General features: G+C 36.2%; 1 protein-coding gene across 1 annotated transcript in view; it reads left to right on the top strand.

Annotated features, from left to right (window-relative positions):
* The first annotated feature begins 314 nt into the window (after positions 1–314).
* The window catches only part of LOC121382248 (retinol dehydrogenase 12-like), a 38,394-nt gene continuing 32,260 nt past the window's right edge, over positions 315–6,448 (top strand). The window contains exon 1 of the mRNA XM_041511780.1: positions 315–417. The gene's annotated coding sequence lies outside the window, so the exon portion shown is untranslated. The remainder of the gene's footprint in view (positions 418–6,448) is intronic.

Here is a 6,448-nt window from a genome sequence, read left to right as displayed (position 1 = left end):
CAGCCTGGGCACCACGACTGGTATATCAAAGGCCATGGTATGTGCTACCATATCTGTGGGACAGTGAATATAAAAGATTACTTGTTACTAATGGAAGGTTTTTTTTCTCTTAGACTATATGTCAAAATTACTAAATGTTTCACAACCAATAGCTAATGATTAATAAAGCAATGTGATCCAGTGGTATCGTTAAACAAAACAAAGTTACAAACTTTAACTTTTAGTTTAACGTGAAAGTGATCTGATTTGTCTGGCCTGAGGACTGTTCGGGTAAAATGGTTTGAGGTGGTATCGATGAATGACATCATCTTCATTAAAGGCCTTCAATCTCAGTCTGCGACAGTGCGAAGAGTCTGTGGGGAATTTTGAAAGAAGTGGACGCATTTTATCAACTTTGTTCTACTTTCATACGCCATAGTACGGGTTAATTTATATTTAATTTTGTCTGTAATTACGTAGACCTAACATCATGCCAGGTTTGCATGCTGATAAAATGTTGAAGCTATTCACGTTTCTCATCGTGTCTGGCCTGGTCTGGTCTGGAGTCCGGACAGAAATATTCATTCGCTGACTCATAGCATGCCATTTGATGCATAGCATAAATTTGTGATTGGAAATAATTATCATAACTTTAATGTATGATTCAGAAAGAATGTTTATCATTGTTAACAAATACTAGTTGATTACACAGAGATTCAACCCCATTTATATTCATTATCATGATTATGAATATGGTGATTTCAGATTTGCACAAAATTATTAAATAAAATTTGCCTGCCCCACCCATTGGACCATTACGTTTGATATTTTATTGCATTGGATATATATTTGAGGGGTGGTTTAATTAAAGTTTGAAGTTTACAGCACTTCTAATTCTGCATTTGCAACATCAAAGAATTGAAAGATGCATTTTAGAATTATATTCCTGATAAGTCTTATAAGAGAAATGGAATGGATCATTGGATGTCACCCCAGCACATTTTTATTTAATCGGTAATTTAATATAAATTGTCATGGGTCGGTAGCTTTTTTGATTGTAGTTGTAAATGTATGACTGAAATGGGGGATTGGTGGAGTGCTGGAGAAAATCTTCACATTTGGGCAAAAACAATTATGGAGATGTTCATGCAAAACCGGCTTACGGTGAACTCGTATGGAACACTTACTCGTATGGGGGAAAATGCAGTGAACTCGTATGGAAATTACAAACTGATATATCCAATACTGTATTATGTATAGCAACTTGTGTGTAGTTTTTATGCAGAGTTCGACAAATCCGCTAGCCTGACGTCCGTGGCTAGTGTTTTTTAATTTCGGGCTAGTGAGAAACACAAAACATGCATGCATTGTTTACGGTTTCTGTCGCAGGAAATAAGTCTAATGACATGCATGTTTTGATTGGCTGTGCAATTTTTATTTTCTATATCAAGTTATACATGTTTATAGTAATTAAACGGCACTAAATATTTATATCTATATATTGTAATATCAAGAACTGTAAAGTACACAGTTGTAACTGATCACGGATAACACGAAAATAGGTGACTGCCGTTGACGCACAAACTGCGGTTGACACGCAAATAGTTGAGTGATGGTGACATAAATAAGAAGCATGTATACAAATCAAGTGTCAAAATACACATTTAACAGAAATTTATATCAAAGTATATCTGCATATCCATATATCCCCATACGAGTTCACCGTTATTTTTTACATACGAGTTCGTTTTCCATACAAGTTTTCCGTTCATACGAGTTAGTTTCCATACGATTTCACCGCATCCCTGCAAAACCATGTCAAATACATGGTAATTCTGACAAGTACTAGTAGTCATCAGATTCAGAGGAAAAGCTGCTACATATTTCTTAATGCAGCAAGGGATCTTTTATATGCACTTTTCCCACAGACAGGAAAGAACATGTTATATGTACCATATAGCCATAAGAAATTTGTGGTGGCTATCGGCAATACAACCATAGAAGCTAAATTGTAAAATTGATTTGTGACTGCTTTTTAAATTAGTACTTCGTAAAAACAAATTTGTCCACACTGAATTTCTTGGTAGATTAGAAATATCGTAGGTGTGCTATAATCAGCCAAGTTTAGTATGCACATCTTCATTTGTTCTGTTGCTTCATGTACATGTATGTTAATGTTAAATTAATGGTTACAAAATGACCATCTGTGATAATTAAGGTATTATTAATTACTACATGTATGTTTCACTTTTCAGAATTAGTTTAATTTCAGTTAAGCGAATGAGGCCCCATGGGCTTCTTGTATTGATATAAAGAGATATAACTAACTCTAATGCTAACCCAGACCTCTGTGGGATGAGCATATAAAAGATCCCTTGCTGCTAATCGAAAAGAGTAGCCCATAAAGTGGCGACAGCGAGTTTCCTCTCTCAATATCTGTGTGGTCCTTAACCATATGACCAATGCCATATAACTAAAAAAAAATGTGTTGTGCGTCGTTAATTAAAACATTTCCTTCCTATATAAATTCACATTCTAATTAGGGGTGTAACGATACAGTAGCAGTGTTCGAGATTAAATTTTTTGGCCAGTATCCCAGTTGGATACTAACATTTCAAAATCTGGTATCCCACCTGAGAATTTAGGATTATATGGCATCCCGGTGGGATACTGGGTTCTTGAAGTCTGGTATCCAAAATTAAATTCTGGTATCCCCGGGATATCGGGATACCGTTAATCTCGAACACTGAGTAGGGTTGCGAATTGATATGTATCACGATATTCACGATACGATAAGTATCACGATATTAAATTTACAATAAAAAATGCTGAAATGTTGACCTAGATGGCTAGAAAATTATTAATGTATTAATAATAGATCGCAAACAATGAAAATAAATCCAGACTTATATTTATGATGATTGCAAGGAAAATAACCACACATGGTTCATACATGTAACTGTGTTGAATTATTTGTTTTAAAAAATATGGGCCCGGTTTAGTTACAGTTGAACCTGATCTCGAACCTCTATAAAGTTCTGGAATTACTTTGGTACTAATTTCTGTTCCGCTTTGGATTCGATATTTAGGCTCGAGCGTGAATAAGCAAATCGTGAGCTATAAACTTGCATGTGCTTTTTGTTATCGTTTTACTGCGATCACAATTCAGTGGCAGTTTTGGAACAAATACACATGTACTTTATTCAATGTTGCAGCTTTTTGCAAAGATTTGATGTACTCTAGTCTGTTTTTACGTTTCGTAGGATTAGGGGAGTCGAGCAATCATGCAATGATGGCGAGTAATGTGTGATATATTTATCGTGTTGCCATTGTAATTAATTACGGACTTGCATGTCTGACACACTGTTTTATTTTTACACACTTTTCTAATACCATTCTCATAATAAATGGGAAACTTGAAAAAACGCCACACTGCAGACTTGTACTTCGCAAGCGGATTTTCAAATTTGTCTGCAAAGAACGGCATGCCTTGCAAATATGACGCACATGTCAAACAATATTGATGAAGTGCTTGGTTCGAGCAAGCAATTGGCCACAAATCTGGATATCAGCCAATCAAAATTAATTTAACTTAACGCTATATACAGCTGTGCGTTGCCTGCTTTCCGATAATGGTAACTGGAACGGAAACTAGGACAAGATATACGCTTTGACAAAACATACATTTATTTCAAATAAAAAAAATCGATACTATACTTTAAATGACAAATATTGATTTTTAAAAACCGCAAGTATTGACAAAATAGTGCATGTATCGTGAATCGTATCGTAGAGAGAAATATCGTGACATGTCGACTTATCGATAAATCGTTACATCCCTAATTCTAATTGGTTCTAAACATTGCTCAGGGGTGCAGAAATGGAAAATATTTCACTAGCCCACCAGACCAGAACCAACTAAAATCTTCTAGCCCACCAGAATTTCTACTAATCTGCCAGCCTAGAGAATATATTTTTGTTTAGCAATATTTTAATATATATATATATATATACATGTATTTATATATTTAATAACAAAAGCATTAAGGACACTTGGTAAGTTATCCACATCATGTGGCAAAAGAACGAAATCAAACCCCAAACCTTGATTGACAAATCAATACATGTTGAAATATTCTGATCAAGACTACGTTATTCACATTTCTTTCATATAGATTTGCAAAATTTACATATCGCTAACATACTTTCAACAACAACTAATTTTTAGGAACTGTTGACCTTTGATACGCCCCGTTTCTTGGGAATTAGGCTAAATTGGAACCACTTTTTTTGGCGAAAATGGAACTGATTTGGCTGTAATGGCGAGAATGATACTTCTTTTTTTTAAAGCTGCAACAGCATTTCATTTGATTACATTTCACCAACTTCTAGCTAACTGCTAATACTTGTATCTCCGCTATATAGACTAAAAAAATTAAATAAAAAATGATTAATATAGCTGTTGTTTTATTGAAGATATTATCGTTCTTGTAATGATACCGTTTTAGCCATACATTTTTGGGGGTTCCGTTTCAGCCATATAGCCATAGATTGTGGTGCCATTTCAGCCAATGCTAGGTTCCGTTTTGTACAGTTTGGAGACGTTTTGGCATGATTCCATTTTCACTATAACCCGTGAACTGGAATGTCGTGCTTGCACAGTTCTGAACTCATCTATTGGCAGTGCATGTATGACATCCTTCAGAACCGCTTGTTTGGAATTATTGCATGGCTAACGCAGATTCAATGCAAAATAATTAAATAAATAAAATTATAATACAATCAATCAGAAAAAGATATATCGCCCGTCGAACTGGTAGTTGCATTTTTTAACTCTTCCGTCAGAATTTTTACTCATGTTTCGTCGTTTGGCGAGCGGGCAAGTACTTTCTGCACCCCTGTTACTCCTTGAACTAGTCTCAGGGGAGTGAGTGTTAGATATCCCTAACCCTGAAGTTTATAGAGAGGAGTGGGAGAGGGTCAGATGGATTTTTTTTTTCCTGTTTATTCCTAATTGGTCGACCGGCCTCGGTGGCGTCGTGGCAGGCCATCGGTCTACAGGCTGGTAGGTACTGGGTTCAGATCCCAGTCGAGGCATGGGATTTTTAATCGAGATACCGACTCCAAACCCTGAGTGAGTGCTCCGCAAGGCACAATGGGTAGGTGTAAACCACTTGCACCGACCAGTGATCCATAACTGGTTCAACAAAGGCCATGGTTTGTGCTATCCTGCCTGTGGGAAGCGCAAATAAAAGATCCCTTGCTGCCTGTCGTAAAAAGAGTAGCCTATGTGGCGACAGCGGGTTTCCTCTAAAAACAGTGTCAGAATGACCATATGTCCAATAGCCGATGATAAGATAAAAAATCAATGTGCTCTAGCGGCGTCGTTAAATAAAACAAACTTTCTTTTTCCTAATTGGTCTGTCTGTTGTGTAAAATTACAAACAATAACTGGCATTTTTATTTACTGGTTTTTATTTTATCAACAGTTAGAGCACAGCTGAATTTCTAGTCCAATGGGAGCTTCATATTTGGTCACGTGAAGTACATTTATATCCCGATAAAGTACTTCAGACATTCACTTTATAAGCGGTATTGCTGCACGAGATTTTGGCTCTGCTCTAAGACAGTTAGAGGACGAGTAACAATACTTTATCGGCGTATAAAGGTAGTGTCGCACGAGAATACGCTCGGCTAACGCCTCGCCTTTGTCTCGTGCGACACTACCTTTATACGCCGATAAAGTATTGTTACTCGTCCTCTAACTATTACTTAAAATTGGACAAGTGAATTTTTAAGCATGACCAATGAATTTTCAAATCCACTGGCTCCATGGCAAGTGAATTTAAAACAAATTTGTAAAAGCCTTGTATGATATGGGCGAGATAGATGGGGGTGAATTGACTAGTAGTTATACAAAGTTGTATGTAGGGTGTGTGTATAGCAAGGATCCCCCCTGTCTATTTCCAAATTAGCCACTTGCTAACTTTTATATACAGTACATTTAGACTTTGGCTGATAAAACATATCTGAAAATTGGCTAAACCAAAATTTGTTCCAGTGTGAGACCTAGCTGTCCGGTGAATCCACTCTGAACCGAACCCTTTTTAAAATGGAATTTTCTCAAACCTGGACACTTTTCATGGTCCCTTTTTAAATATTGAGTACAGAACAGAGCCTCTCTAAACCAGATACCTGTTGAATATGGACATTTTACTTGGTTCCCTGGGTGTCTGGTTTAGAGGGGTTTCACTGTATATGTACATGTATTCTAGCTATGCCAAATTTTAAAATAAATTGATATAGTATACATTGTCCATGGTACATTTAACAAATAGCAATGCTCACCATCTCTAAGCCCTTCATATACACATAAACACCTCAAAGATGTCTTGAAAGTCATTACTAATCATTACTGCCTACATGTAAATAATGTACCATGACATTTAAAAAAAAAAAAATTGTTTTG

This window comes from Gigantopelta aegis, chromosome 9 (assembly GCF_016097555.1).
Source record: "Gigantopelta aegis isolate Gae_Host chromosome 9, Gae_host_genome, whole genome shotgun sequence".
Lineage (NCBI taxonomy): Eukaryota > Metazoa > Mollusca > Gastropoda > Neomphalida > Peltospiridae > Gigantopelta > Gigantopelta aegis.
Note: the sequence above shows the minus strand (reverse complement) of the source record. Positions and strands in the feature narration are given on the sequence as shown.